Source organism: Triturus cristatus, chromosome 3_1 (genome assembly GCF_964204655.1).
Source record: "Triturus cristatus chromosome 3_1, aTriCri1.1, whole genome shotgun sequence".
NCBI lineage: Eukaryota > Metazoa > Chordata > Amphibia > Caudata > Salamandridae > Triturus > Triturus cristatus.
Window position 1 is genome coordinate 234432957 of NC_140583.1, and position 7593 is coordinate 234440549.

The 7593-nt window shown below is 47.8% G+C and overlaps 1 long non-coding RNA gene across 3 annotated transcripts in view; it reads right to left on the minus strand.

Moving 5' to 3' along the window:
• LOC146859991 (uncharacterized) overlaps positions 1–3568 on the minus strand; it is a 48878-nt gene extending 45310 nt beyond the window's left edge. The window contains exon 1 of one of the 3 annotated variants that reach the window (XR_014979077.1): positions 3370–3566. This is a non-coding gene — a long non-coding RNA (uncharacterized LOC146859991). Of the gene's footprint in view, positions 1–3113; positions 3272–3369 lie in introns of those variants that run through there. The other 2 variants (XR_014979075.1, XR_014979076.1) reach the window with 2 other exon arrangements.
• Between the last annotated feature and the right edge of the window lie 4025 nt (positions 3569–7593).

Here is a 7593-nt window from a genome sequence, read left to right on the forward strand (position 1 = left end):
AAGGCCAACTCGTGTCTAACTGACTTGAAAGCTTTTACGAAATCAGCTCACAAGTCCACTGGCATGTACCCGTGCCTACAGTCAGATCGTGGCCCGATTAGACAATGGGTTCATGTAATCGAACTAGCCCAGAGCTCACACAGGGCTAGGGTGCTTGATTAAACAAGGGGTGCAGGGAAGTAATTTGTTTATGAGCACATGGAGGTCTTAGGCGCACTATACTGGAAGCGTACACTTCACTTAAATTGCGTTTGCCATGAAACTCACCTGCATTCACAGGCAGAATAGTGCTAGTTTGTCCAACATTGTTGGGAGTTAAATAAAAAAATGGATTAGGTCAGAGCTCGGGGTTATGAGGTCACATATCTTCAATTGATTTCCATCTTAAATCTTTAACTTGCAGGTGAACTATTATTTACTGTGTGTAATAAACCACTGTGATATTAAGTATAAAAAGGCTGCCTGTGAGAAGGAATTTGATAAGGCCTGAGAGAGCCTGGGTAGGACTGAGGTGCAGTCCATAGAGTATGCTAAAGTTTTTCTCCTTGTTGCAACAGTTAGTAAATACTATCTTTGCATTGCCCATAAAAGTCTGTGTGGTTATTCCATGTTGGAAGTTCAAAGTCTCCCCGCAACAGCTTAACCTCTCCGTGCACCCTTGCAAGTGTATTTTCTGCCTCCTTGTTTAGGCACTGGGTTGGGCACCCCCTCTGTGGGCCTCATAGGTGCAGCTACTCACCATACATGGGTTGTATATTGTACCTATCCAGTGCTTACTTTGTAAATGAATTAGTGCTGGTGCCCAAAAACCCATGGCCAATGCAATAACATGTCAGTGCGCTGAATACCACAGCTGTGTAGTCTTTAATCCGCCTCAAGCTTCTTTATACCGCTGCCACACACTCCCTGCCTCTTTAGCTCACTCTCCCTACTTTCTACCTTTATGATGAGATTTCCCCATCTTTTTCTTCCTCCCTCTTTTTGCTTTGTTTGTTTTTCCGTCTCTTGCTATCGGTAAATGCCTGATACAGAATGACAAGTGCTGGTTCCCAACAATAAGTACCGGTGGCCCCCACTGACAATCACCGGCTTATATTAAACACTGCTAATATCACTGACATAATTTGGGGCTCCCCGTTTGTAATTTCACTTCCCATTCCCTGCTAATTGGAGCCTGTGTGATGCCAAACAAACTTTCGGAAATGGGGTTCACACATAAACAGTTAAAATATGTCTTTCCAGGGTCCCCAAAAATCCTTAATGTGCTACTGGGCAAAGAGAGAGAGAGAGAGAGAGAGAGAGAGAGAGAGAGAGAGAGAGAGAGAGACTCAGAGGTAGAGAGGGGTAGGCTGAGAGGTTAAGATATTGGAATATGCAGCAGTAAACTAGTAGAGAGCAAAATCCCTTTCAAAGACGGCCTCTTGGAAGGTGGGGTCCCAGAGCAATTACCTCCTTTTCCCATGCCTTAATACGTCCTTGTCCTCAAGACCAATGCAGACTTACTCTCCACTGGACAGAACTGTAGAAGTCTTGTCTCCTGGCTAAGTATGGAACCCTCCTAAATTCGCCTGTCTCCCTGCTATACTCTATACAAACATGATCATTTTGAAACAGACAGCACGGTAGCAAAGAGATCAGAATTTTCAAACTCATTTTATCTGAGGGGCTTGCCAGAGGTGGCTTGTTCAGTGTAAAATGCACCTAGATACTAGTACAACACGAGGCACTCTAGACTCACTGTAGTTATCATAGGTACCAAGTGTCTGTGCTATGTTTGCCACCATAACCCAGTTGTGAGCAGGAGTTTTTAAGAGAGCATCACTTTTAACTTTTTGTATTTAAACTCACATTCCTAATTGAAAAAGTGAAACTACAAGTCCCAGAATGCAATGAGATGTGATTTGAAAAGTCAGATCTGTCGAGAGAAGTCACACATAATAAATATCTGCTTGTCAGTTAAACAGTTAATTGAAATTACATTCCGATTTATTCACCACAAGAAAAAGAGTCACAGGAAATTAATGTTATCGCTCAATGCTGTGCATTACATATGGCCTTCTACCGCCATATGGACTGTCGCCTTCAGGCTACCCCCCTTTTTGAGTCATTTCCACCCCGCTCTCATTGCATTATCTCAGTGAGGCACCCTTTTCGCCCCCTCCCCCGGACCTGTTCTATTTCTATTTACGACCCAACCCTGTGAGGGAGTCCGGCTTTGACGTGGGTGATCACAGGAACACCACCGTTTTGTTTAACTCTGACTTTTTTTATGACCCCTGCCAGTACTTTACTCCTTGGCCTTTCTACTGAGACCCGATCTGCATTCTAAGCTCGTTACTTTTTCCCCCTTTACCCTCTTTGCTGCATTGGTCTTGTTTTTTATGTTATCTAATTGCTCTTGCAACTGATGTAATTGTAACTGATGTAACGTTGTAACACTGTTTAACCTCACATAAAGCGCTCCGATACCTCTGGGTCTAGCCAGCGCTATATAAAACTCTTCAAATAAATAAATAAAATAACATTCCACATTACTTTCCAATTTTTGAAAATCACAGTCGTCAGTGACACCAAAACAATGCAGGATCTAGAGACCTTTGGGGAGAGACGTCGCACGCAGGCTTGCACTGGGCGGTGATGGTTGCAGGGCCCTTCAGGGAGTGTTACTGTCAGGGTAATCCTGAATAGTCCACACTAAAGTTAATTGATACCAGGCTAATTTCTGCTTCTGTTAATTCAAGTCCTCTGCTATGAGGCAGTGATTACGTCAGGAGGGTGAAATCCTCCCACTGTGGATGAATTTGGAATGCTTTGGCCTAAAAGTGGCACGCCTTAGACTGGGAAACGTCACACATTAGCACACACTACAAACACAGAAATATCACACATAAGCGAACTTGGCAGCCATGGTGGCAACCCTACTCGGCAAGATATTACACAACAACGGAAGCCTGGGTGGTCTCTAAATTCTCTGGGTTGCCCAAAGGAATAATGAACAGCTGCACGAACCTAAATTGTTACGTGAAGGTTTTCTACGAACGACCCATCCCTCGAAACCTCCAACTTTTCCCCACCTCACCTTTCTTTGCCCTATGTGGTTGGTACACGCTCACCTGCTGACGGGTGGCGCTGTGCTGCCCGATGGCGGAGGCGGCACCCCAGCACATCTATGGACTCCAAGGGTGAGTGATTACTGATGCGACCGGCGGCCCGCACTCCCCACGCTGGCTTCAGACGCAATGACGTCACTAGACGTCACAGAACTCCTTTATACCTATTTAGAATAGAGGAGCTTTGACTGCTTTCCTCGTGCAAAAATGAGTGAGCTAGAAAAACTGTAGAACAGGTAATAAAGGCTGAGGAGTTTACCTGCCGCGAAGACCAGTGCTGCTCTTAGCTGTTTTGTTCAGGCACTGGCAGGTGCGTTCTTGTTCCTGTGGATATGTTTCTCGTTGCCACGGCACCCATGGACGTAACGTACGTGGAAACCCATACACCTTTCGGCACCCATGGACGTAACGTACGTGGAAACCCATACACCTTTGCTGCAATTGTTCAGACAACAAGCATTGGCAAAGCCAATAGGGCTCGGCGATTCGTGAGCTATTGGCTTTGACAATGTTCATGTTTTTTAGCCAAGAGCACATAAGGTAAGTGTGAGCAGCGATGGGCATGTTCGCGAGTCTCCTCATATTTTTAGCAGTAACCCATGAGTGCAAAACGTCCTCTGAGCCTGACTGTACTTTTGAAGGGTGCCATGGAAAACGACGCGTTCTTAGCGCAATGTGGAGGCTTTGTGGCTCACTGCGGTGCAGGGGAAAAAGTGCTGAGGGGGCACCCTTAATTCTCTCACAGCGACGCCCTTACACAGGCAGGCAGGCAACTAGAGCCAAATTTCGGGGGGGGCTGAAAAATATTTCGGGGGGGGGCTAAGTCTTCGAGCCATAGGCAGAGTGGCTATAAGCAGGTGTGAAACCACAACAAAAGCCTCTTTAACGAGTAAATGGTCTTTTAAAGACCTGTGAAGTACTCGGGTGCGGCTGCAATTAGATGGACGCCAGCCCGCGAGGCTGTCTCAGCCCGGCTGACACACACGACGGGGGGGGGGGGGGCTGAAGCCCGGTGAGCCCAATGGGTGTTGCGCGCCTGCTCACAGGCAGTGCTTTAAATGGGAACAAATAAGTGTAGGTACTCATTAAATTGAGCTGGGGGCGTGGCTAGTGGGCGGGGTTAGAGGCGGAGCGAGACATGATGATACTAAGAAATTTCTATTGAGTATTCATTTTGCCCGTGCATTTCCTCTGATTGCAGTTTCAAGCTTCCCATATATGCGGATTAACAGCTGCATATGATAATAAAGAGTGGTGTGAATACGGTAGCAGACCCTAAATCACAATAGAAGGAGCTTTAAATGGATGCAGTCAAGCCACCAACAGCACTATTCCGGCTCATGATCAGCGCGCCTCGGATCAAGAGAGAGTTTGGAATGGCAGCATTGATCATGAGTACTCCGCCAGTTGCAGGACATACCAAAACATTTGAGAAAAGTATCAATATAAACAAAACGTGTTAACTCATTTCACAAAATAAATTCCTAATAGGATATGTTAAGATTTCCTTGTTTTGTAATATTTGCAGGCAGACCGAACAGACAGGGTAATAATCGGGCAAACAGGCAACCTGTCCTCAGAGAAGCGCGGAATAGGTCTGCTGTTTGTAACCATGACTGGAATATTCATAGGAGACAGTCCACTCTCTTTTATAGATTCTATCACACCTGTTAGCCAGCTGTTTTCCAATGACTACCACACCTGTGAAGCAGCTGTCTCTTATGAGCTAGCCAGTTCTCTTCCAAAGACTATCACCCATACGAGACGGCCAGCTCTCTTCCAAACACTATTACAGATATGAAACAGCCAGCTTTCTCCCAAGGACTTGCTGCACCCTTGTGAGACATTCAGCACACTACCAATAACCATCACACCTGTGAGACAGACCACTGTCATGCTGTACTTCCAGCATGCTTTTGAAACAACCAGCTCTCCCTATGACAATCTCACATATGAGATCTACTTGGTAGTTTTTGGCACACAACTTCTAATACACACACAAACAAGCAGACAATGCACACACAAAAGCATTTCACGCATTTCTTTAAAACTACCTCCTGAGGGTGTCCAGAATCTCTTCCTCTCAGAGCTTGCTTTCTCTCTCACACTCAAACATACACAGAAGCAGGCAAATGCGCGCGCTCACACTCCCGCCTTCTCTCTCTCCCTCTCCCTCCCCCTCCCTCTCCCAAAAAGGTTCACTTCGAATTGTTAAAGCAAGCACAGTGTGAACACTCACACAGCCCCCGGGTACTTCACAGGTCTTTTAAAGACCATTCGCTTGTTAACGAGGCTTTGTTGGTTTTTCACCCCTTCTAGAGCCCCCGCATCGCCACTCTGACTATTGCTGGAAGAATTAGCACGTTACACAATACCAAGCCCTGTCAGCTGAAACCCCGAGGAATCGGGTTTCTGGATGCTTGAATCGGGAGGCGGGAGACTAGCCTTGAAGTCGGTAGTCTCCCGCCTGAATCGGAAGGGTTGGCATGTCTGATTGGCTTACCTTCAATGAGTACCGGTACTCTCCTTAGCAGCGGAGAAGTGCCGGTACTCTGATCGGTAAAAATAAGAAGTGCCGGTACTCAGTACCGGTGAGTACCGGCCCATTTAAAGCACTGCTCACAGGTCTTTCAACTTCTATTGGTCAAGGGTGCCGCCAACTGAGAGGAACTGACGAAAAACATAACATGCAGCACGTACATTATTTTGTGCCAGTGGCACCTGAGGAAGTGTGCAACCTGGTGTCCCACACACACTGCCAAGCAGCAGCCTCGCTCTCCCACACAGTGCCACTCTTTGCATTAGAATTTGCAAACTAAGGGCCCAATTACGATGATGGTGAGACCAAGTCTCACCACCATCGTTTGTATGGTTTCCGCCTGCCATATTATAATGGCAGGCGTAAAAATCTGATGGGCTCCTTGAGCCCGCTGGTGCGGTGGAGAGCCTCGCATACCCTACAATGGAACCTCCTTAGGGATTACGATGTCCCTTTCCAACCACCTGTTCATGGCTGTTAACCCATGATGAACAGGCAGGCAGATAGGGACTTTAAAGGCCCAGAGTGGGACCCCTTCAACCGTGGCCCTAAGCTTTGGGCCCTGGGGAGCACCTATGGTGCCCCCTACAGATCCCTTCACCATGCGGTGCCTGCCACATAGTGCAGGGATATGTGTCGGTGTCCCTTTTTAGGTCCCGCCTACGCAGCACGCATGCGCTGCATAGGAGACCTTTAGCAATCGATTCGCCTTTTCAGCCAAAAACGTACACGCTTTGCATTGCCTTCAATTGCAACGCGTGCACGTTTGGCGATTCCCTTGCGGGAGCGAGCTTTGACAGATGGTTCCTGCTCGCTCCCGCAAGGGAAACAGGCGCAGGCCCCCTCTTCTCTCCCCTCTCCCTGCTGCCTCTCCTCAAACTTTTTTTTACCTTAAGCACGAGGCGCGCGCGCTTGTTTCTTTGGCATTCAGCCATCCTCTGCCGTTTCTTGCCTGCCCCCTGATGCTCTCTCTGCCAGGAACAGGCGCGTGCCTGCACAGAGATCTTAAACCAGCCCCCGGCGTGCAGAGGTACTGCGGGTATGTAGCGCTTCTGACAGGGGCCAGGGCACCATCAAGGCGCAGGGCTCACATGCACACGCACGCTCAAGTACTTCAAAGAAACAGTCTTTCACAGCCTGTTACGCTGCTCGCTTCACAAACAACGTGCCACCCCATGCACAGGGCAGGAGACAGCAAAGGCTCTGCGTGGAATGATTCATGTGAGTCCCGGGCACTGGTGGGGTCACTTGGGCATCAGATAGGTGGGTGTTCCTCAAAGCTGTTACCCCACACTGCAGCAAACATTCAATTTACAGTCTCAGAAAACAAAGTGCTCAGCAATGAATAACTGTCCAAGATGCGATGCCCCCTCTCAGTGACTGTACAGCCAACGAGCTTTACTTGTGACAACCTTAGAATAATAGCGCCGTGCAGAGCATGGCAGTAATTTATCAGCGCTATATTTACGCTTTTCTTAGCCTTTTCAGAATGAGTGCTTTATTCATAAGCAGACAAATCGGATTCAAAACAGAGATAAGAGGAACATGGCCATGACATCGTGTCAGCGCCACCTTGGCTCTACCATCAGCAGAGCTGGCAAAGTCTAGCACGCTGGGAGGAGCCAACCTACTGCCAGCATCTGGAGCAGGAAGCGACTAGGCGCAACATCGCCTTCAGAGCAGCCCTGGCAGCCTGGCATTGGGCTCGGGTTCAAACCTTCGCAGCCTCCACAAGCTGCGAGTAACAGGAAACAGTGAATGAAAACTAGAGATATACCGGCTCGTGTCTGCGGGGTAAGGATCAGGGGCCGTATTACAATAAGTGCCCTGGAGCGGGCCTCCTTTTTACAAATACCTGAGCAAGATATTTTATAATTCTCACGAAATGCTGTTCGCCCCAGTACACTCCACTTAATTTTAGTAGGAGGAAAAAGCCTGAGACAC